This window comes from Eucyclogobius newberryi, unplaced genomic scaffold (assembly GCF_026437365.1).
Source record: "Eucyclogobius newberryi isolate DKJ021-1_F unplaced genomic scaffold, fEucNew1.0.hap1 SCAF_6, whole genome shotgun sequence".
Lineage (NCBI taxonomy): Eukaryota > Metazoa > Chordata > Actinopteri > Gobiiformes > Gobiidae > Eucyclogobius > Eucyclogobius newberryi.
The window spans coordinates 38,098,883-38,122,970 of record NW_027316278.1 but is presented as its reverse complement, the minus strand read 5'-3'; the positions used below and the strand labels follow the sequence as shown (position 1 = coordinate 38,122,970).

Below are 24,088 nucleotides of genomic sequence, written 5' to 3'. Positions count from 1 at the left end.
TTGTCCTTTCTGTGCCCCGTTGTTCCGCTCCTTCTCATTGATGATGGATGGGCATAGGCATATCTTTTGGATGCTTAGCGACAACGCTGAATGAGGACGTGTAAATTGCTGTAGATTGACTATTATGTGAAAAGCAAACGTAATCAGGAACTCTTCAACTGTCCTTTTGTTCAAAATATACAAGATGTACCTGTAGCCACCTCACTTGTGTATATTCTGAAATATTTGGTGGAGCACATGCATTGGCTCAACAGAACTGTTACATCATACTTTATATGCTGTGTCGCTGCACAGCAATCTATTTGTTTTAAATACTTCTCAAGGCAAGGATAAGATTTGACCTCATGCATTAGGCTCGAAGAGGAGCGCCTGATGGTCAGGCCTTTGCGCCACTGTTGTTTGCAGAGGATGTTGTCTTGATGTCTTAATCAACCACTCTCACTACGACGATGACAGAGTGTTACCAAGTGCAAAAAAGCTATAGCTAAAATCAACTCAAGGAAAGGGGCGGAACTGTATCTTAAATGCCATCTTACACCCTCTTGAGACATTGGTATGAAGTTGAAAGGGCAGTCTGCGGAATGCCAACATTGCAGTTGGTCTTTTAACAAATACAAATTCTATTTAAGTAAAGGGAGCATCCGGATTTGAACCGGGGACCTCTTGATCTGCAGTCAAATGCTCTACCACTGAGCTATACCCCCTACCTGTCTGCAAATATGAGGGTGGCAAAGACACAATGACACAATCACACAGTGTTAGCTGAGCTTTAAGCTTGCACACTTATCTACCTTTTTATTAAGGGTTGATTGTAGTTTACCCTCCTCTGGTATTGACTGAGTTTGACCTCATGCCGTTTTTCTGTGCATTCCAAACTTTTATCTGCCCTATTGCAACCCATTCAAAAAAGGCTAAATACACAGTTTGAACGCGCATCTAAAGTAGAACGGTTCCGCTTGTTTTATTTGTCGTCTTGACATGAGTGGCTTTATTCTGGACCGGAGGAAACAGCCGATGCCAGCTGCGCTAGCTTTTGCACAACAGTTGTTTATTATCCTTCAGCCACGAAACTTGTGTAAGGCGCAGCTTGTTTACAGATGCCACAACAGTGTTCCGACAACTTCTGCTGCTGCAGAAACGTTACAATTTTACCCAATCAACATCTGATAGTCTGTGGACGTCACGTTTAGTCCCTGCTTTGCTCGACTTGGCCCAAGGGAGAAGAGGGTACTAAAAGTGTACCTGGTCTGAGGCGGTAGCACCAAATGGAAATGTGCTAAAGCAGGGCTGAATAGAGTTGAGCAAAGTAGGTGCTAATGGAAAAGGGGCACTAGTAATGCTTATAAATAGGTTTAGCATCATACAAATGCTATAGGTTGGGCGTTTACTGGGTATTCTCCTAAAGAAAAAGGATTTGTCAGATTTGTCAGATTTGTCAGACTTGTCAGATTTGTCAGTAGTTTTTGACTTATCTTGTGTCTGTGCGATAGACCTTACAGGCTCATCAAGGTTTCCATGTGGTGTGAGGCAAGCCTTTGAGGTCTTTTCAGATCACACAACACATGCTGCTGCGGAGTTGAGAGAATGTGGGCATGGAAACCTTCAGGGGACTTCATTGTGTGTTGTACTTTCTGTGCCCCGTTTTTCCGCTCCTTCTCATTGATGATGGATGGGCATAGGCATATCTTTTGGATGCTTAGCGACAACGCTGAATGAGGACGTGTAAATTGCTGTAGATTGACTATTATGTGAAAAGCAAACGTAATCAGGAACTCTTCAACTGTCCTTTTGTTCAAAATATACAAGATGTACCTGTAGCCACCTCACCTCTGCCCTTGTGTATATTCTGAAATATTTGGTGGAGCACATACATTGGCTCAACAGAACTGTTACATCAGACTTTATATGCTGTGTCTCTGCACACCTATCTATTTGTTTTAAATACTTCTCAAGGCAAGGATTAGATTTGACCTCATGCATTAGGCTCGAAGGCGAGCGCCTGATGGTCAGGCCTTTGAGCCACTGTTGTTTGCAGAGGATGTTGTCTTGATGTCTTAATCAACCACCCTCACTACGACGATGACAGAGTGTTACCAAGTGCAAAAAAGCTATAGCTAAAAGCAATTCAAGGAAAGGGGCGGAACTGTATCTTAAATGCCATCTTACACCCTCTTGAGACATTGGTATGAAGTTGAAAGGGCAGTCTGCGGAATGCCAACATTGCAGTTGGTCTTTTAACAAATACAAATTCTAAAATCAGAAGAATCCTGCCTAAAAGTGATGCCGAAAAACTTATCCATGCATTTGTAACGACTAGATTAGACTACTGTAACTCCCTGCTTGCAGCGTGTCCTAAAAGCTCCATAAAAAGCTTTCAACTGGTTCAAAATGCAGCAGCAAGATTACTAACAGGAACAAAAAGAAGAGAGCACATTACGCCAGTGCTGAAGTCTCTTCACTGGCTCCCCGTCGAGTCCAGAATCAAATTCAAAATTCTACTCTTGACCTACAAAGCCATAAATGACATGGCCCCATCCTACCTCAAAGATGCTATAGAACCATATCATCCAAACAGAGCTCTTCGCTCTCAGAATGCCGGCCTTCTGGTGGTGCCAAGAGTCTCTAAAAGTACTGTAGGAGGTAGAGCGTTTAGCTACCAAGCCCCTGTGTTATGGAATCAGCTCCCGACCCATGTTAAATATGCTGACACAGTCTCTTCATTTAAGTCCAGGCTTAAAACGTTCCTCTTCGAAATGGCTTATGGTCAGAGTAGTTAGGAACAGAAAGATAAACCCACAGCTTCAGCTACGCTGCCCTAGGAGTAACTGTGCTGGGGGAAGTATGACAGCTTGAGCACTATCCTCTTCTTCTGACTACTTATGCTATCAAACAATATTTATTTTTTAATTCCACTTGCAAACTGTTCACCGCCTTCTTTTTCTTTCTCTCACTCCTGAGGACCTGTGGACCCAGATGTCCCTCTCCTGGTGAAGTGGTCCCTGCCCCATGTGGACGGTCCCTCATCTGCCTGAAGAGTGGCTCCAGTTCGCCTCAGTCGGTCCCTCATCTGCCTGAAGAGTGGGTCCAGCTCGCCTCCGACGGTGCCTCATCTACCTGAAGAGTGGGTCCAGCTCGCCTCCCACGGTCCCTCATCTGCCTGAGGAGTGGGTCCAGTTCGCCTCCGACGGTCCCTCATCTGCCTGAAGAGTGGGTCCTGCTCGACTCCGACGGTCCCTCATCTGCCTGAAGAGTGGGTCCAGTTCGCCTCAGTCGGTCCCTCATCTGCCTGAAGAGTGGGTCCAGCTCCAGTCTCCTCGTGTCCGTCTGTCCGTCTGTGAGAGTCGGATCTCTCCTTCACTGGAACTCCTCCAGGTTTCTACGCTTTTTTCCCAAAGAGGTTTTTTTTGTAGTTTTTCCTGGCCGAGAAGGAGAGTCTAAGGACAGAGGACCCTGGGACATCGTCCCTCGCCATCACAGACATTGTCTGACTCCATCGCCACCACAGACATTGTTGATTCATTTCTCCCTGTGGCCCTCAGAGGCAACTGTTGTTGTGATTTTGGGCCTTACAAAAATAAATTGATTTGATTTGATTTGATATTTAAGTAAAGGGAGCATCCGGATTTGAACCGGGGACCTCTTGATCTGCAGTAAAATGCTCTACCACTGAGCTATACTCCCCTATCTGTCTCCAAATCTGAGGGTGGGAAGGACACATTGACACAATCACACAGTGTTAGCTGAGCTTTGAAGCTTGCACACTTATCTACCTTTTTATTAAGGGTTGATTGTAGTTTACCCTCCTATGGTATTGACTGAGTTTGACCTCATGCCGTTTTTCTGTGCATTCCAAACTTTTATCTGCCCTATTGCAACCCATTCAAAAAAGGCTAAATACACAGTTTGAACGCGCATCTAAAGTAGAACGGTTCCGCTTGTTTTATTTGTCGTCTTGACATGAGTGGCTTTATTCTGGACCGGAGGAAACAGCCGATGCCAGCTGCGCTAGCTTTTGCACAACAGTTGTTTATTATCCTTCAGCCACGAAACTTGTGTAAGGCGCAGCTTGTTTACAGATGCCACAACAGTGTTCCGACAACTTCTGCTGCTGCAGAAACGTTACACTTTTACCCAATCAACATCTGATAGTCTGTGGACGTCACGTTTAGTCCCTGCTTTGCTCGACTTGGCCCAAGGGAGAAGAGGGTACTAAAAGTGTACCTGGTCTGAGGCGGTAGCACCAAATGGAAATGTGCTAAAGCAGGGCTGAATAGAGTTGAGCAAAGTAGGTGCTAATGGAAAAGGGGCACTAGTAATGCTTATAAATAGGTTTAGCATCATACAAATGCTATAGGTTGGGCGTTTACTGGGTATTCTCCTAAAGAAAAAGGATTTGTCAAATTTGTCAGATTTGTCAGACTTGTCAGATTTGTCAGTAGTTTTTGACTTATCTTGTGTCTGTGCGATAGACCTTACAGGCTCATCAAGGTTTCCATGTGGTGTGAGGCAAGCCTTTGAGGTCTTTTCAAATCACACAGCACATGCTGCTGCGGAGTTGAGAGAATGTGGGCATGGAAACCTTCAGGGGACTTCATTGTGTGTTGTACTTTCTGTGCCCCGTTTTTCCGCTCCTTCTCATTGATGATGGATGGGCATAGGCATATCTTTTGGATGCTTAGCGACAACGCTGAATGAGGACGTGTAAATTGCTGTAGATTGACTATTATGTGAAAAGCAAACGTAATCAGGAACTCTTCAACTGTCCTTTTGTTCAAAATATACAAGATGTACCTGTAGCCACCTCACCTCTGCCCTTGTGTATATTCTGAAATATTTGGTGGAGCACATACATTGGCTCAACAGAACTGTTACATCAGACTTTATATGCTGTGTCTCTGCACACCTATCTATTTGTTTTAAATACTTCTCAAGGCAAGGATTAGATTTGACCTCATGCATTAGGCTCGAAGGCGAGCGCCTGATGGTCAGGCCTTTGAGCCACTGTTGTTTGCAGAGGATGTTGTCTTGATGTCTTAATCAACCACGCTCACTACGACGATGACAGAGTGTTACCAAGTGCAAAAAAGCTATAGCTAAAAGCAACTCAAGGAAAGGGGCGGAACTGTATCTTAAATGCCATCTTACACCCTCTTGAGACATTGGTATGAAGTTGAAAGGGCAGTCTGCGGAATGCCAACATTGCAGTTGGTCTTTTAACAAATACAAATTCTATTTAAGTAAAGGGAGCATCCGGATTTGAACCGGGGACCTCTTGATCTGCAGTCAAATGCTCTACCACTGAGCTATACCCCCTATCTGTCTACAAATCTGAGGGTGGGAAGGACACATTGACACAATCACACAGTGTTAGCTGAGCTTTGAAGCTTGCACACTTATCTACCTTTTTATTAAGGGTTGATTGTAGTTTACCCTCCTATGGTATTGACTGAGTTTGACCTCATGCCGTTTTTCTGTGCATTCCAAACTTTTATCTGCCCTATTGCAACCCATTCAAAAAAGGCTAAATACACAGTTTGAACGCGCATCTAAAGTAGAACGGTTCCGCTTGTTTTATTTGTCGTCTTGACATGAGTGGCTTTATTCTGGACCGGAGGAAACAGCCGATGCCAGCTGCGCTAGCTTTTGCACAACAGTTGTTTATTATCCTTCAGCCACGAAACTTGTGTAAGGCGCAGCTTGTTTACAGATGCCACAACAGTGTTCCGACAACTTCTGCTGCTGCAGAAACGTTACACTTTTACCCAATCAACATCTGATAGTCTGTGGACGTCACGTTTAGTCCCTGCTTTGCTCGACTTGGCCCAAGGGAGAAGAGGGTACTAAAAGTGTACCTGGTCTGAGGCGGTAGCACCAAATGGAAATGTGCTAAAGCAGGGCTGAATAGAGTTGAGCAAAGTAGGTGCTAATGGAAAAGGGGCACTAGTAATGCTTATAAATAGGTTTAGCATCATACAAATGCTATAGGTTGGGCGTTTACTGGGTATTCTCCTAAAGAAAAAGGATTTGTCAAATTTGTCAGATTTGTCAGACTTGTCAGATTTGTCAGTAGTTTTTGACTTATCTTGTGTCTGTGCGATAGACCTTACAGGCTCATCAAGGTTTCCATGTGGTGTGAGGCAAGCCTTTGAGGTCTTTTCAAATCACACAGCACATGCTGCTGCGGAGTTGAGAGAATGTGGGCATGGAAACCTTCAGGGGACTTCATTGTGTGTTGTACTTTCTGTGCCCCGTTTTTCCGCTCCTTCTCATTGATGATGGATGGGCATAGGCATATCTTTTGGATGCTTAGCGACAACGCTGAATGAGGACGTGTAAATTGCTGTAGATTGACTATTATGTGAAAAGCAAACGTAATCAGGAACTCTTCAACTGTCCTTTTGTTCAAAATATACAAGATGTACCTGTAGCCACCTCACTTGTGTATATTCTGAAATATTTGGTGGAGCACATGCATTGGCTCAACAGAACTGTTACATCATACTTTATATGCTGTGTCGCTGCACAGCTATCTATTTGTTTTAAATACTTCTCAAGGCAAGGATAAGATTTGACCTCATGCATTAGGCTCGAAGAGGAGCGCCTGATGGTCAGGCCTTTGCGCCACTGTTGTTTGCAGAGGATGTTGTCTTGATGTCTTAATCAACCACTCTCACTACGACGATGACAGAGTGTTACCAAGTGCAAAAAAGCTATAGCTAAAATCAACTCAAGGAAAGGGGCGGAACTGTATCTTAAATGCCATCTTACACCCTCTTGAGACATTGGTATGAAGTTGAAAGGGCAGTCTGCGGAATGCCAACATTGCAGTTGGTCTTTTAACAAATACAAATTCTATTTAAGTAAAGGGAGCATCCGGATTTGAACCGGGGACCTCTTGATCTGCAGTCAAATGCTCTACCACTGAGCTATACTCCCCTATTTGTCTCCAAATCTGAGGGTGGGAAGGACACATTGACACAATCACACAGTGTTAGCTGAGCTTTGAAGCTTGCACACTTATCTACCTTTTTATTAAGGGTTGATTGTAGTTTACCCTCCTCTGGTATTGACTGAGTTTGACCTCATGCCGTTTTTCTGTGCATTCCAAACTTTTATCTGCCCTATTGCAACCCATTCAAAAAAGGCTAAATACACAGTTTGAACGCGCATCTAAAGTAGAACGGTTCCGCTTGTTTTATTTGTCGTCTTGACATGAGTGGCTTTATTCTGGACCGGAGGAAACAGCCGATGCCAGCTGCGCTAGCTTTTGCACAACAGTTGTTTATTATCCTTCAGCCACGAAACTTGTGTAAGGCGCAGCTTGTTTACAGATGCCACAACAGTGTTCCGACAACTTCTGCTGCTGCAGAAACGTTACACTTTTACCCAATCAACATCTGATAGTCTGTGGACGTTTAGTCCCTGCTTTGCTCGACTTGGCCCAAGGGAGAAGAGGGTACTAAAAGTGTACCTGGTCTGAGGCGGTAGCACCAAATGGAAATGTGCTAAAGCAGGGCTGAATAGAGTTGAGCAAAGTAGGTGCTAATGGAAAAGGGGCACTAGTAATGCTTATAAATAGGTTTAGCATCATACAAATGCTATAGGTTGGGCGTTTACTGGGTATTCTCCTAAAGAAAAAGGATTTGTCAGATTTGTCAGATTTGTCAGACTTGTCAGATTTGTCAGTAGTTTTTGACTTATCTTGTGTCTGTGCGATAGACCTTACAGGCTCATCAAGGTTTCCATGTGGTGTGAGGCAAGCCTTTGAGGTCTTTTCAAATCACACAGCACATGCTGCTGCGGAGTTGAGAGAATGTGGGCATGGAAACCTTCAGGGGACTTCATTGTGTGTTGTACTTTCTGTGCCCCGTTTTTCCGCTCCTTCTCATTGATGATGGATGGGCATAGGCATATCTTTTGGATGCTTAGCGACAACGCTGAATGAGGACGTGTAAATTGCTGTAGATTGACTATTATGTGAAAAGCAAACGTAATCAGGAACTCTTCAACTGTCCTTTTGTTCAAAATATACAAGATGTACCTGTAGCCACCTCACCTCTGCCCTTGTGTATATTCTGAAATATTTGGTGGAGCACATACATTGGCTCAACAGAACTGTTACATCAGACTTTATATGCTGTGTCTCTGCACACCTATCTATTTGTTTTAAATACTTCTCAAGGCAAGGATTAGATTTGACCTCATGCATTAGGCTCGAAGGCGAGCGCCTGATGGTCAGGCCTTTGCGCCACTGTTGTTTGCAGAGGATGTTGTCTTGATGTCTTAATCAACCACGCTCACTACGACGATGACAGAGTGTTACCAAGTGCAAAAAAGCTATAGCTAAAAGCAACTCAAGGAAAGGGGCGGAACTGTATCTTAAATGCCATCTTACACCCTCTTGAGAAATTGGTATGAAGTTGAAAGGGCAGTCTGCGGAATGCCAACATTGCAGTTGGTCTTTTAACAAATACAAATTCTATTTAAGTAAAGGGAGCAGATGACCTCTTGATCTGCAGTCAAATGCTCTACCACTGAGCTATACTCCCCTATCTGTCTGCAAATATGAGGGTGGCAAAGACACAATGACACAATCACACAGTGTTAGCTGAGCTTTGAAGCTTGCACACTTATCTACCTTTTTATTAAGGGTTGATTGTAGTTTACCCTCCTCTGGTATTGACTGAGTTTGACCTCATGCCGTTTTTCTGTGCATTCCAAACTTTTATCTGCCCTATTGCAACCCATTCAAAAAAGGCTAAATACACAGTTTGAACGCGCATCTAAAGTAGAACGGTTCCGCTTGTTTTATTTGTCGTCTTGACATGAGTGGCTTTATTCTGGACCGGAGGAAACAGCCGATGCCAGCTGCGCTAGCTTTTGCACAAGAGTTGTTTATTATCCTTCAGCCACGAAACTTGTGTAAGGCGCAGCTTGTTTACAGATGCCACAACAGTGTTCCGACAACTTCTGCTGCTGCAGAAACGTTACACTTTTACCCAATCAACATCTGATAGTCTGTGGACGTCACGTTTAGTCCCTGCTTTGCTCGACTTGGCCCAAGGGAGAAGAGGGTACTAAAAGTGTACCTGGTCTGAGGCGGTAGCACCAAATGGAAATGTGCTAAAGCAGGGCTGAATAGAGTTGAGCAAAGTAGATGCTAATGGAAAAGGGGCACTAGTAATGCTTATAAATAGGTTTAGCATCATACAAATGCTATAGGTTGGGCGTTTACTGGGTATTCTCCTAAAGAAAAAGGATTTGTCAGATTTGTCAGATTTGTCAGACTTGTCAGATTTGTCAGTAGTTTTTGACTTATCTTGTGTCTGTGCGATAGACCTTACAGGCTCATCAAGGTTTCCATGTGGTGTGAGGCAAGCCTTTGAGGTCTTTTCAAATCACACAGCACATGCTGCTGCGGAGTTGAGAGAATGTGGGCATGGAAACCTTCAGGGGACTTCATTGTGTGTTGTACTTTCTGTGCCCCGTTGTTCCGCTCCTTCTCATTGATGATGGATGGGCATAGGCATATCTTTTGGATGCTTAGCGACAACGCTGAATGAGGACGTGTAAATTGCTGTAGATTGACTATTATGTGAAAAGCAAACGTAATCAGGAACTCTTCAACTGTCCTTTTGTTCAAAATATACAAGATGTACCTGTAGCCACCTTACCTCTGCCCTTGTGTATATTCTGAAATATTTGGTGGAGCACATGCATTGGCTCAACAGAACTGTTACATCATACTTTATATGCTGTGTCTCTGCACACCTATCTATTTGTTTTAAATACTTCTCAAGGCAAGGATAAGATTTGACCTCATGCATTAGGCTCGAAGGCGAGCGCCTGATGGTCAGGCCTTTGCGCCACTGTTGTTTGCAGAGGATGTTGTCTTGATGTCTTAATCAACCACGCTCACTACGACGATGACAGAGTGTTACCAAGTGCAAAAAAGCTATAGCTAAAATCAACTCAAGGAAAGGGGCGGAACTGTATCTTAAATGCCATCTTACACCCTCTTGAGACATTGGTATGAAGTTGAAAGGGCAGTCTGCGGAATGCCAACATTGCAGTTGGTCTTTTAACAAATACAAATTCTATTTAAGTAAAGGGAGCAGATGACCTCTTGATCTGCAGTCAAATGCTCTACCACTGAGCTATACTCCCCTATCTGTCTGCAAATATGAGGGTGGCAAAGACACAATGACACAATCACACAGTGTTAGCTGAGCTTTGAAGCTTGCACACTTATCTACCTTTTTATTAAGGGTTGATTGTAGTTTACCCTCCTCTGGTATTGACTGAGTTTGACCTCATGCCGTTTTTCTGTGCATTCCAAACTTTTATCTGCCCTATTGCAACCCATTCAAAAAAGGCTAAATACACAGTTTGAACGCGCATCTAAAGTAGAACGGTTCCGCTTGTTTTATTTGTCGTCTTGACATGAGTGGCTTTATTCTGGACCGGAGGAAACAGCCGATGCCAGCTGCGCTAGCTTTTGCACAACAGTTGTTTATTATCCTTCAGCCACGAAACTTGTGTAAGGCGCAGCTTGTTTACAGATGCCACAACAGTGTTCCGACAACTTCTGCTGCTGCAGAAACGTTACACTTTTACCCAATCAACATCTGATAGTCTGTGGACGTCACGTTTAGTCCCTGCTTTGCTCGACTTGGCCCAAGGGAGAAGAGGGTACTAAAAGTGTACCTGGTCTGAGGCGGTAGCACCAAATGGAAATGTGCTAAAGCAGGGCTGAATAGAGTTGAGCAAAGTAGATGCTAATGGAAAAGGGGCACTAGTAATGCTTATAAATAGGTTTAGCATCATACAAATGCTATAGGTTGGGCGTTTACTGGGTATTCTCCTAAAGAAAAAGGATTTGTCAGATTTGTCAGATTTGTCAGACTTGTCAGATTTGTCAGTAGTTTTTGACTTATCTTGTGTCTGTGCGATAGACCTTACAGGCTCATCAAGGTTTCCATGTGGTGTGAGGCAAGCCTTTGAGGTCTTTTCAAATCACACAGCACATGCTGCTGCGGAGTTGAGAGAATGTGGGCATGGAAACCTTCAGGGGACTTCATTGTGTGTTGTACTTTCTGTGCCCCGTTGTTCCGCTCCTTCTCATTGATGATGGATGGGCATAGGCATATCTTTTGGATGCTTAGCGACAACGCTGAATGAGGACGTGTAAATTGCTGTAGATTGACTATTATGTGAAAAGCAAACGTAATCAGGAACTCTTCAACTGTCCTTTTGTTCAAAATATACAAGATGTACCTGTAGCCACCTTACCTCTGCCCTTGTGTATATTCTGAAATATTTGGTGGAGCACATGCATTGGCTCAACAGAACTGTTACATCATACTTTATATGCTGTGTCTCTGCACACCTATCTATTTGTTTTAAATACTTCTCAAGGCAAGGATAAGATTTGACCTCATGCATTAGGCTCGAAGGCGAGCGCCTGATGGTCAGGCCTTTGCGCCACTGTTGTTTGCAGAGGATGTTGTCTTGATGTCTTAATCAACCACGCTCACTACGACGATGACAGAGTGTTACCAAGTGCAAAAAAGCTATAGCTAAAATCAACTCAAGGAAAGGGGCGGAACTGTATCTTAAATGCCATCTTACACCCTCTTGAGACATTGGTATGAAGTTGAAAGGGCAGTCTGCGGAATGCCAACATTGCAGTTGGTCTTTTAACAAATACAAATTCTATTTAAGTAAAGGGAGCATCCGGATTTGAACCGGGGACCTCTTGATCTGCAGTCAAATGCTCTACCACTGAGCTATACTCCCCTATTTGTCTCCAAATCTGAGGGTGGGAAGGACACATTGACACAATCACACAGTGTTAGCTGAGCTTTGAAGCTTGCACACTTATCTACCTTTTTATTAAGGGTTGATTGTAGTTTACCCTCCTCTGGTATTGACTGAGTTTGACCTCATGCCGTTTTTCTGTGCATTCCAAACTTTTATCTGCCCTATTGCAACCCATTCAAAAAAGGCTAAATACACAGTTTGAACGCGCATCTAAAGTAGAACGGTTCCGCTTGTTTTATTTGTCGTCTTGACATGAGTGGCTTTATTCTGGACCGGAGGAAACAGCCGATGCCAGCTGCGCTAGCTTTTGCACAACAGTTGTTTATTATCCTTCAGCCACGAAACTTGTGTAAGGCGCAGCTTGTTTACAGATGCCACAACAGTGTTCCGACAACTTCTGCTGCTGCAGAAACGTTACACTTTTACCCAATCAACATCTGATAGTCTGTGGACGTCACGTTTAGTCCCTGCTTTGCTCGACTTGGCCCAAGGGAGAAGAGGGTACTAAAAGTGTACCTGGTCTGAGGCGGTAGCACCAAATGGAAATGTGCTAAAGCAGGGCTGAATAGAGTTGAGCAAAGTAGGTGCTAATGGAAAAGGGGCACTAGTAATGCTTATAAATAGGTTTAGCATCATACAAATGCTATAGGTTGGGCGTTTACTGGGTATTCTCCTAAAGAAAAAGGATTTGTCAGATTTGTCAGATTTGTCAGACTTGTCAGATTTGTCAGTAGTTTTTGACTTATCTTGTGTCTGTGCGATAGACCTTACAGGCTCATCAAGGTTTCCATGTGGTGTGAGGCAAGCCTTTGAGGTCTTTTCAAATCACACAGCACATGCTGCTGCGGAGTTGAGAGAATGTGGGCATGGAAACCTTCAGGGGACTTCATTGTGTGTTGTCCTTTCTGTGCCCCGTTGTTCCGCTCCTTCTCATTGATGATGGATGGGCATAGGCATATCTTTTGGATGCTTAGCGACAACGCTGAATGAGGACGTGTAAATTGCTGTAGATGTGAAAAGCAAACGTAATCAGAAACTCTTCAACTGTCCTTTTGTTCAAAATATACAAGATGTACCTGTAGCCACCTCACTTGTGTATATTCTGAAATATTTGGTGGAGCACATGCATTGGCTCAACAGAACTGTTACATCATACTTTATATGCTGTGTCGCTGCACAGCTATCTATTTGTTTTAAATACTTCTCAAGGCAAGGATAAGATTTGACCTCATGCATTAGGCTCGAAGAGGAGCGCCTGATGGTCAGGCCTTTGCGCCACTGTTGTTTGCAGAGGATGTTGTCTTGATGTCTTAATCAACCACGCTCACTACGACGATGACAGAGTGTTACCAAGTGCAAAAAAGCTATAGCTAAAATCAAGTCAAGGAAAGGGGCGGAACTGTATCTTAAATGCCATCTTACACCCTCTTGAGACATTGGTATGAAGTTGAAAGGGCAGTCTGCGGAATACCAACATTGCAGTTGGTCTTTTAACAAATACAAATTATATTTAAGTAAAGGGAACATCCGGATTTGAACCGGGGACCTCTTGATCTGCAGTAAAATGCTCTACCACTGAGCTATACTCCCCTATCTGTCTCCAAATATGAGGGTGGCAAAGACACATTGACACAATCACACAGTGTTAGCTGAGCTTTGAAGCTTGCACACTTATCTACCTTTTCATTAAGGGTTGATTGTAGTTTACCCTCCTCTGGTATTGACTGAGTTTGACCTCATGCCGTTTTTCTGTGCATTCCAAACTTTTATCTGCCCTATTGCAACCCATTCAAAAAAGGCTAAATACACAGTTTGAACGCGCATCTAAAGTAGAACGGTTCCGCTTGTTTTATTTGTCGTCTTGACATGAGTGGCTTTATTCTGGACCGGAGGAAACAGCCGATGCCAGCTGCGCTAGCTTTTGCACAACAGTTGTTTATTATCCTTCAGCCACGAAACTTGTGTAAGGCGCAGCTTGTTTACAGATGCCACAACAGTGTTCCGACAACTTCTGCTGCTGCAGAAACGTTACACTTTTACCCAATCAACATCTGATAGTCTGTGGACGTCACGTTTAGTCCCTGCTTTGCTCGACTTGGCCCAAGGGAGAAGAGGGTACTAAAAGTGTACCTGGTCTGAGGCGGTAGCACCAAATGGAAATGTGCTAAAGCAGGGCTGAATAGAGTTGAGCAAAGTAGGTGCTAATGGAAAAGGGGCACTAGTAATGCTTATAAATAGGTTTAGCATCATACAAATGCTATAGGTTGGGCGTTTACTGGGTATTCTCCTAAAGAAAAAGGATTTGTCAGATTTGTCAGATTTGTCAGACTTGTCAGATTTGTCAGTAGTTTTTGACTTATCTTGTGTCTGTGCGATAGACCTTACAGGCTCATCAAGGTTTCCATGTGGTGTGAGGCAAGCCTTTGAGGTCTTTTCAAATCACACAGCACATGCTGCTGCGGAGTTGAGAGAATGTGGGCATGGAAACCTTCAGGGGACTTCATTGTGTGTTGTTCTTTCTGTGCCCCGTTTTTCCGCTCCTTCTCATTGATGATGGATGGGCATAGGCATATCTTTTGGATGCTTAGCGACAACGCTGAATGAGGACGTGTAAATTGCTGTAGATTGACTATTATGTGAAAAGCAAACGTAATCAGGAACTCTTCAACTGTCCTTTTGTTCAAAATATACAAGATGTACCTGTAGCCACCTCACTTGTGTATATTCTGAAATATTTGGTGGAGCACATGCATTGGCTCAACAGAACTGTTACATCATACTTTTTATGCTGTGTCTCTGCACACCTATCTATTTGTTTTAAATACTTCTCAAGGCAAGGATAAGATTTGACCTCATGCATTAGGCTCGAAGGCGAGCGCCTGATGGTCAGGCCTTTGCGCCACTGTTGTTTGCAGAGGATGTTGTCTTGATGTCTTAATCAACCACGCTCACTACGACGATGACAGAGTGTTACCAAGTGCAAAAAAGCTATAGCTAAAATCAAGTCAAGGAAAGGGGCGGAACTGTATCTTAAATGCCATCTTACACCCTCTTGAGACATTGGTATGAAGTTGAAAGGGCAGTCTGCGGAATACCAACATTGCAGTTGGTCTTTTAACAAATACAAATTCTATTTAAGTAAAGGGAGCATCCGGATTTGAACCGGGGACCTCTTGATCTGCAGTCAAATGCTCTACCACTGAGCTATACCCCCTACCTGTCTGCAAATATGGGGGTGGCAAAGACACAATGACACAATCACACAGTGTTAGCTGAGCTTTAAGCTTGCACACTTATCTACCTTTTTATTAAGGGTTGATTGTAGTTTACCCTCCTCTGGTATTGACTGAGTTTGACCTCATGCCGTTTTTCTGTGCATTCCAAACTTTTATCTGCCCTATTGCAACCCATTCAAAAAAGGCTAAATACACAGTTTGAACGCGCATCTAAAGTAGAACGGTTCCGCTTGTTTTATTTGTCGTCTTGACATGAGTGGCTTTATTCTGGACCGGAGGAAACAGCCGATGCCAGCTGCGCTAGCTTTTGCACAACAGTTGTTTATTATCCTTCAGCCACAAAACTTGTGTAAGGCGCAGCTTGTTTACAGTTGCCACAACAGTGTTCCGACAACTTCTGCTGCTGCAGAAACGTTACACTTTTACCCAATCAACATCTGATAGTCTGTGGACGTCACGTTTAGTCCCTGCTTTGCTCGACTTGGCCCAAGGGAGAAGAGGGTACTAAAAGTGTACCTGGTCTGAGGCGGTAGCACCAAATGGAAATGTGCTAAAGCAGGGCTGAATAGAGTTGAGCAAAGTAGGTGCTAATGGAAAAGGGGCACTAGTAATGCTTATAAATAGGTTTAGCATCATACAAATGCTATAGGTTGGGCGTTTACTGGGTATTCTCCTAAAGAAAAAGGATTTGTCAGATTTGTCAGATTTGTCAGACTTGTCAGATTTGTCAGTAGTTTTTGACTTATCTTGTGTCTGTGCGATAGACCTTACAGGCTCATCAAGGTTTCCATGTGGTGTGAGGCAAGCCTTTGAGGTCTTTTCAAATCACACAGCACATGCTGCTGCGGAGTTGAGAGAATGTGGGCATGGAAACCTTCAGGGGACTTCATTGTGTGTTGTACTTTCTGTGCCCCGTTTTTCCGCTCCTTCTCATTGATGATGGATGGGCATAGGCATATCTTTTGGATGCTTAGCGACAACGCTGAATGAGGACGTGTAAATTGCTGTAGATTGACTATTATGTGAAAAGCAAACGTAATCAGGAACTCTTCAACTGTCCTTTTGTTCAAAATATACAAGATGTACCTGTAGCCACCTCACCTCTGCCCTTGTGTATATTCTGAAATATTTGGTGGAGCACATACATTGGCTCAACAGAACTGTTACATCATACTTTATATGCTGTGTCGCTGCACAGCTATCTATTTGTTTTAAATACTTCTCAAGGCAAGGATAAGATTTGACCTCATGCATTAGGCTCGAAGAGGAGCGCCTGATGGTCAGGCCTTTGCGCCACTGTTGTTTGCAGAGGATGTTGTCTTGATGTCTTAATCAACCACCCTCACTACGACGATGACAGAGTGTTACCAAGTGCAAAAAAGCTATAGCTAAAAGCAACTCAAGGAAAGGGGCGGAACTGTATCTTAAATGCCATCTTACACCCTCTTGAGACATTGGTATGAAGTTGAAAGGGCAGTCTGCGGAATGCCAACATTGCAGTTGGTCTTTTAACAAATACAAATTCTATTTAAGTAAAGGGAGCATCCGGATTTGAACCGGGGACCTCTTGATCTGCAGTCAAATGCTCTACCACTGAGCTATACTCCCCTATTTGTCTCCAAATCTGAGGGTGGGAAGGACACATTGACACAATCACACAGTGTTAGCTGAGCTTTGAAGCTTGCACACTTATCTACCTTTTTATTAAGGGTTGATTGTAGTTTACCCTCCTCTGGTATTGACTGAGTTTGACCTCATGCCGTTTTTCTGTGCATTCCAAACTTTTATCTGCCCTATTGCAACCCATTCAAAAAAGGCTAAATACACAGTTTGAACGCGCATCTAAAGTAGAACGGTTCCGCTTGTTTTATTTGTCGTCTTGACATGAGTGGCTTTATTCTGGACCGGAGGAAACAGCCGATGCCAGCTGCGCTAGCTTTTGCACAACAGTTGTTTATTATCCTTCAGCCACGAAACTTGTGTAAGGCGCAGCTTGTTTACAGATGCCACAACAGTGTTCCGACAACTTCTGCTGCTGCAGAAACGTTACACTTTTACCCAATCAACATCTGATAGTCTGTGGACGTCACGTTTAGTCCCTGCTTTGCTCGACTTGGCCCAAGGGAGAAGAGGGTACTAAAAGTGTACCTGGTCTGAGGCGGTAGCACCAAATGGAAATGTGCTAAAGCAGGGCTGAATAGAGTTGAGCAAAGTAGGTGCTAATGGAAAAGGGGCACTAGTAATGCTTATAAATAGGTTTAGCATCATACAAATGCTATAGGTTGGGCGTTTACTGGGTATTCTCCTAAAGAAAAAGGATTTGTCAGATTTGTCAGATTTGTCAGACTTGTCAGATTTGTCAGTAGTTTTTGACTTATCTTGTGTCTGTGCGATAGACCTTACAGGCTCATCAAGGTTTCCATGTGGTGTGAGGCAAGCCTTTGAGGTCTTTTCAAATCACACAGCACATGCTGCTGCGGAGTTGAGAGAATGTGGGCATGGAAACCTTCAGGGGACTTCATTGTGTGTTGTCCTTTCTGTGCCCCGTTGTTCCGCTCCTTCTCATTGATGATGGATGGGCATAGGCATATCTTTTGGATGCTTAGCGACAACGCTGAATGAGGACGTGTAAATTGCTGTAGATGTGAAAAGCAAACGTAATCAGAAACTCTTCAACTGTCCTTTTGTTCAAAATATACAAGATGTACCTGTAGCCACCTCACTTGTGTATATTCTGAAATATTTGGTGGAGCACATGCATTGGCTCAACAGAACTGTTACATCATACTTTATATGCTGTGTCGCTGCACAGCTATCTATTTGTTTTAAATACTTCTCAAGGCAAGGATAAGATTTGACCTCATGCATTAGGCTCGAAGAGGAGCGCCTGATGGTCAGGCCTTTGCGCCACTGTTGTTTGCAGAGGATGTTGTCTTGATGTCTTAATCAACCACGCTCACTACGACGATGACAGAGTGTTACCAAGTGCAAAAAAGCTATAGCTAAAATCAAGTCAAGGAAAGGGGCGGAACTGTATCTTAAATGCCATCTTACACCCTCTTGAGACATTGGTATGAAGTTGAAAGGGCAGTCTGCGGAATACCAACATTGCAGTTGGTCTTTTAACAAATACAAATTATATTTAAGTAAAGGGAACATCCGGATTTGAACCGGGGACCTCTTGATCTGCAGTAAAATGCTCTACCACTGAGCTATACTCCCCTATCTGTCTCCAAATATGAGGGTGGCAAAGACACATTGACACAATCACACAGTGTTAGCTGAGCTTTGAAGCTTGCACACTTATCTACCTTTTCATTAAGGGTTGATTGTAGTTTACCCTCCTCTGGTATTGACTGAGTTTGACCTCATGCCGTTTTTCTGTGCATTCCAAACTTTTATCTGCCCTATTGCAACCCATTCAAAAAAGGCTAAATACACAGTTTGAACGCGCATCTAAAGTAGAACGGTTCCGCTTGTTTTATTTGTCGTCTTGACATGAGTGGCTTTATTCTGGACCGGAGGAAACAGCCGATGCCAGCTGCGCTAGCTTTTGCACAACAGTTGTTTATTATCCTTCAGCCACGAAACTTGTGTAAGGCGCAGCTTGTTTACAGATGCCACAACAGTGTTCCGACAACTTCTGCTGCTGCAGAAACGTTACACTTTTACCCAATCAACATCTGATAGTCTGTGGACGTCACGTTTAGTCCCTGCTTTGCTCGACTTGGCCCAAGGGAGAAGAGGGTACTAAAAGTGTACCTGGTCTGAGGCGGTAGCACCAAATGGAAATGTGCTAAAGCAGGGCTGAATAGAGTTGAGCAAAGTAGGTGCTAATGGAAAAGGGGCACTAGTAATGCTTATAAATAGGTTTAGCATCATACAAATGCTATAGGTTGGGCGTTTACTGGGTATTCTCCTAAAGAAAAAGGATTTGTCAGATTTGTCAGATTTGTCAGACTTGTCAGATTTGTCAGTAGTTTTTGACTTATCTTGTGTCTGTGCGATAGACCTTACAGGCTCATCAAGGTTTCCATGTGGTGTGAGGCAAGCCTTTGAGGTCTTTTCAAATCACACAGCACATGCTGCTGCGGAGTTGAGAGAATGTGGGCATGGAAACCTTCAGGGGACTTCATTGTGTGTTGTTCTTTCTGTGCCCCGTTTTTCCGCTCCTTCTCATTGATGATGGATGGGCATAGGCATATCTTTTGGATGCTTAGCGACAACGCTGAATGAGGACGTGTAAATTGCTGTAGATTGACTATTATGTGAAAAGCAAACGTAATCAGGAACTCTTCAACTGTCCTTTTGTTCAAAATATACAAGATGTACCTGTAGCCACCTCACTTGTGTATATTCTGAAATATTTGGTGGAGCACATGCATTGGCTCAACAGAACTGTTACATCATACTTTTTATGCTGTGTCTCTGCACACCTATCTATTTGTTTTAAATACTTCTCAAGGCAAGGATAAGATTTGACCTCATGCATTAGGCTCGAAGGCGAGCGCCTGATGGTCAGGCCTTTGCGCCACTGTTGTTTGCAGAGGATGTTGTCTTGATGTCTTAATCAACCACGCTCACTACGACGATGACAGAGTGTTACCAAGTGCAAAAAAGATAGCTAAAATCAAGTCAAGGAAAGGGGCGGAACTGTATCTTAAATGCCATCTTACACCCTCTTGAGACATTGGTATGAAGTTGAAAGGGCAGTCTGCGGAATACCAACATTGCAGTTGGTCTTTTAACAAATACAAATTCTATTTAAGTAAAGGGAGCATCCGGATTTGAACCGGGGACCTCTTGATCTGCAGTCAAATGCTCTACCACTGAGCTATACCCCCTACCTGTCTGCAAATATGGGGGTGGCAAAGACACAATGACACAATCACACAGTGTTAGCTGAGCTTTAAGCTTGCACACTTATCTACCTTTTTATTAAGGGTTGATTGTAGTTTACCCTCCTCTGGTATTGACTGAGTTTGACCTCATGCCGTTTTTCTGTGCATTCCAAACTTTTATCTGCCCTATTGCAACCCATTCAAAAAAGGCTAAATACACAGTTTGAACGCGCATCTAAAGTAGAACGGTTCCGCTTGTTTTATTTGTCGTCTTGACATGAGTGGCTTTATTCTGGACCGGAGGAAACAGCCGATGCCAGCTGCGCTAGCTTTTGCACAACAGTTGTTTATTATCCTTCAGCCACAAAACTTGTGTAAGGCGCAGCTTGTTTACAGTTGCCACAACAGTGTTCCGACAACTTCTGCTGCTGCAGAAACGTTACACTTTTACCCAATCAACATCTGATAGTCTGTGGACGTCACGTTTAGTCCCTGCTTTGCTCGACTTGGCCCAAGGGAGAAGAGGGTACTAAAAGTGTACCTGGTCTGAGGCGGTAGCACCAAATGGAAATGTGCTAAAGCAGGGCTGAATAGAGTTGAGCAAAGTAGGTGCTAATGGAAAAGGGGCACTAGTAATGCTTATAAATAGGTTTAGCATCATACAAATGCTATAGGTTGGGCGTTTACTGGGTATTCTCCTAAAGAAAAAGGATTTGTCAGATTTGTCAGATTTGTCAGACTTGTCAGATTTGTCAGTAGTTTTTGACTTATCTTGTGTCTGTGCGATAGACCTTACAGGCTCATCAAGGTTTCCATGTGGTGTGAGGCAAGCCTTTGAGGTCTTTTCAAATCACACAGCACATGCTGCTGCGGAGTTGAGAGAATGTGGGCATGGAAACCTTCAGGGGACTTCATTGTGTGTTGTACTTTCTGTGCCCCGTTTTTCCGCTCCTTCTCATTGATGATGGATGGGCATAGGCATATCTTTTGGATGCTTAGCGACAACGCTGAATGAGGACGTGTAAATTGCTGTAGATTGACTATTATGTGAAAAGCAAACGTAATCAGGAACTCTTCAACTGTCCTTTTGTTCAAAATATACAAGATGTACCTGTAGCCACCTCACCTCTGCCCTTGTGTATATTCTGAAATATTTGGTGGAGCACATACATTGGCTCAACAGAACTGTTACATCATACTTTATATGCTGTGTCGCTGCACAGCTATCTATTTGTTTTAAATACTTCTCAAGGCAAGGATAAGATTTGACCTCATGCATTAGGCTCGAAGAGGAGCGCCTGATGGTCAGGCCTTTGCGCCACTGTTGTTTGCAGAGGATGTTGTCTTGATGTCTTAATCAACCACCCTCACTACGACGATGACAGAGTGTTACCAAGTGCAAAAAAGCTATAGCTAAAAGCAACTCAAGGAAAGGGGCGGAACTGTATCTTAAATGCCATCTTACACCCTCTTGAGACATTGGTATGAAGTTGAAAGGGCAGTCTGCGGAATGCCAACATTGCAGTTGGTCTTTTAACAAATACAAATTCTATTTAAGTAAAGGGAGCATCCGGATTTGAACCGGGGACCTCTTGATCTGCAGTCAAATGCTCTACCACTGAGCTATACTCCCCTATTTGTCACCAAATCTGAGGGTGGGAAGGACACATTGACACAATCACACAGTGTTAGCTGAGCTTTGAAGCTTGCACACTTATCTACCTTTTTATTAAGGGTTGATTGTAGTTTACCCTCCTCTGGTATTGACTGAGTTTGACCTCATGCCGTTTTTCTGTGCATTCCAAACTTTTATCTGCCCTATTGCAACCCATTCAAAAAAGGCTAAATACACAGTTTGAACGCGCATCTAAAGTAGAACGGTTCCGCTTGTTTTATTTGTCGTCTTGACATGAGTGGCTTTATTCTGGACCGGAGGAAACAGCCGATGCCAGCTGCGCTAGCTTTTGCACAACAGTTGTTTATTATCCTTCAGCCACGAAACTTGTGTAAGGCGCAGCTTGTTTACAGATGCCACAACAGTGTTCCGACAACTTCTGCTGCTGCAGAAACGTTACACTTTTACCCAATCAACATCTGATAGTCTGTGGACGTCACGTTTAGTCCCTGCTTTGCTCGACTTGGCCCAAGGGAGAAGAGGGTACTAAAAGTGTACCTGGTCTGAGGCGGTAGCACCAAATGGAAATGTGCTAAAGCAGGGCTGAATAGAGTTGAGCAAAGTAGGTGCTAATGGAAAAGGGGCACTAGTAATGCTTATAAATAGGTTTAGCATCATACAAATGCTATAGGTTGGGCGTTTACTGGGTATTCTCCTAAAGAAAAAGGATTTGTCAGATTTGTCAGATTTGTCAGACTTGTCAGATTTGTCAGTAGTTTTTGACTTATCTTGTGTCTGTGCGATAGACCTTACAGGCTCATCAAGGTTTCCATGTGGTGTGAGGCAAGCCTTTGAGGTCTTTTCAAATCACACAGCACATGCTGCTGCGGAGTTGAGAGAATGTGGGCATGGAAACCTTCAGGGGACTTCATTGTGTGTTGTACTTTCTGTGCCCCGTTTTTCCGCTCCTTCTCATTGATGATGGATGGGCATAGGCATATCTTTTGGATGCTTAGCGACAACGCTGAATGAGGACGTGTAAATTGCTGTAGATTGACTATTATGTGAAAAAGCAAACGTAATCAGGAACTCTTCAACTGTCCTTTTGTTCAAAATATACAAGATGTACCTGTAGCCACCTCACCTCTGCCCTTGTGTATATTCTGAAATATTTGGTGGAGCACATACATTGGCTCAACAGAACTGTTACATCAGACTTTATATGCTGTGTCTCTGCACACCTATCTATTTGTTTTAAATACTTCTCAAGGCAAGGATTAGATTTGACCTCATGCATTAGGCTCGAAGGCGAGCGCCTGATGGTCAGGCCTTTGCGCCACTGTTGTTTGCAGAGGATGTTGTCTTGATGTCTTAATCAACCACGCTCACTACGACGATGACAGAGTGTTACCAAGTGCAAAAAAGCTATAGCTAAAAGCAACTCAAGGAAAGGGGCGGAACTGTATCTTAAATGCCATCTTACACCCTCTTGAGAAATTGGTATGAAGTTGAAAGGGCAGTCTGCGGAATGCCAACATTGCAGTTGGTCTTTTAACAAATACAAATTCTATTTAAGTAAAGGGAGCAGATGACCTCTTGATCTGCAGTCAAATGCTCTACCACTGAGCTATACTCCCCTATCTGTCTGCAAATATGGGGGTGGCAAAGACACAATGACACAATCACACAGTGTTAGCTGAGCTTTGAAGCTTGCACACTTATCTACCTTTTTATTAAGGGTTGATTGTAGTTTACCCTCCTCTGGTATTGACTGAGTTTGACCTCATGCCGTTTTTCTGTGCATTCCAAACTTTTATCTGCCCTATTGCAACCCATTCAAAAAAGGCTAAATACACAGTTTGAACGCGCATCTAAAGTAGAACGGTTCCGCTTGTTTTATTTGTCGTCTTGACATGAGTGGCTTTATTCTGGACCGGAGGAAACAGCCGATGCCAGCTGCGCTAGCTTTTGCACAACAGTTGTTTATTATCCTTCAGCCACGAAACTTGTGTAAGGCGCAGCTTGTTTACAGATGCCACAACAGTGTTCCGACAACTTCTGCTGCTGCAGAAACGTTACACTTTTACCCAATCAACATCTGATAGTCTGTGGACGTCACGTTTAGTCCCTGCTTTGCTCGACTTGGCCCAAGGGAGAAGAGGGTACTAAAAGTGTACCTGGTCTGAGGCGGTAGCACCAAATGGAAATGTGCTAAAGCAGGGCTGAATAGAGTTGAGCAAAGTAGGTGCTAATGGAAAAGGGGCACTAGTAATGCTTATAAATAGGTTTAGCATCATACAAATGCTATAGGTTGGGCGTTTACTGGGTATTCTCCTAAAGAAAAAGGATTTGTCAGATTTGTCAGACTTGTCAGATTTGTCAGTAGTTTTTGACTTATCTTGTGTCTGTGCGATAGACCTTACAGGCTCATCAAGGTTTCCATGTGGTGTGAGGCAAGCCTTTGAGGTCTTTTCAAATCACACAGCACATGCTGCTGCGGAGTTGAGAGAATGTGGGCATGGAAACCTTCAGGGGACTTCATTGTGTGTTGTACTTTCTGTGCCCCGTTTTTC

General features: G+C 43.5%; 11 non-coding genes across 11 annotated transcripts; all 11 read right to left on the bottom strand.

Moving 5' to 3' along the window:
- Positions 1 to 632: 632 nt before the first annotated feature.
- Positions 633 to 704, bottom strand: trnac-gca (transfer RNA cysteine (anticodon GCA)). The gene has a single exon. It is a non-coding gene; the product is annotated as a tRNA-Cys (tRNA).
- Positions 705 to 3,609: 2,905 nt separating this feature from the next.
- Positions 3,610 to 3,681, bottom strand: trnac-gca (transfer RNA cysteine (anticodon GCA)). The gene has a single exon. It is a non-coding gene; the product is annotated as a tRNA-Cys (tRNA).
- Positions 3,682 to 5,241: 1,560 nt separating this feature from the next.
- Positions 5,242 to 5,313, bottom strand: trnac-gca (transfer RNA cysteine (anticodon GCA)). Its single transcript has one exon. It is a non-coding gene; the product is annotated as a tRNA-Cys (tRNA).
- A 1,551-nt stretch (positions 5,314 to 6,864) lies between these two features.
- trnac-gca (transfer RNA cysteine (anticodon GCA)) lies at positions 6,865 to 6,936 on the bottom strand. Its single transcript has one exon. It is a non-coding gene; the product is annotated as a tRNA-Cys (tRNA).
- Positions 6,937 to 11,727: 4,791 nt separating this feature from the next.
- trnac-gca (transfer RNA cysteine (anticodon GCA)) lies at positions 11,728 to 11,799 on the bottom strand. Its single transcript has one exon. It is a non-coding gene; the product is annotated as a tRNA-Cys (tRNA).
- A 1,542-nt stretch (positions 11,800 to 13,341) lies between these two features.
- trnac-gca (transfer RNA cysteine (anticodon GCA)) lies at positions 13,342 to 13,413 on the bottom strand. Its single transcript has one exon. It is a non-coding gene; the product is annotated as a tRNA-Cys (tRNA).
- Positions 13,414 to 14,965: 1,552 nt separating this feature from the next.
- Positions 14,966 to 15,037, bottom strand: trnac-gca (transfer RNA cysteine (anticodon GCA)). Its single transcript has one exon. It is a non-coding gene; the product is annotated as a tRNA-Cys (tRNA).
- A 1,558-nt stretch (positions 15,038 to 16,595) lies between these two features.
- On the bottom strand, positions 16,596 to 16,667 carry trnac-gca (transfer RNA cysteine (anticodon GCA)). The gene has a single exon. It is a non-coding gene; the product is annotated as a tRNA-Cys (tRNA).
- A 1,542-nt stretch (positions 16,668 to 18,209) lies between these two features.
- On the bottom strand, positions 18,210 to 18,281 carry trnac-gca (transfer RNA cysteine (anticodon GCA)). Its single transcript has one exon. It is a non-coding gene; the product is annotated as a tRNA-Cys (tRNA).
- Positions 18,282 to 19,831: 1,550 nt separating this feature from the next.
- trnac-gca (transfer RNA cysteine (anticodon GCA)) lies at positions 19,832 to 19,903 on the bottom strand. Its single transcript has one exon. It is a non-coding gene; the product is annotated as a tRNA-Cys (tRNA).
- A 1,558-nt stretch (positions 19,904 to 21,461) lies between these two features.
- trnac-gca (transfer RNA cysteine (anticodon GCA)) lies at positions 21,462 to 21,533 on the bottom strand. The gene has a single exon. It is a non-coding gene; the product is annotated as a tRNA-Cys (tRNA).
- Positions 21,534 to 24,088: the final 2,555 nt, after the last annotated feature.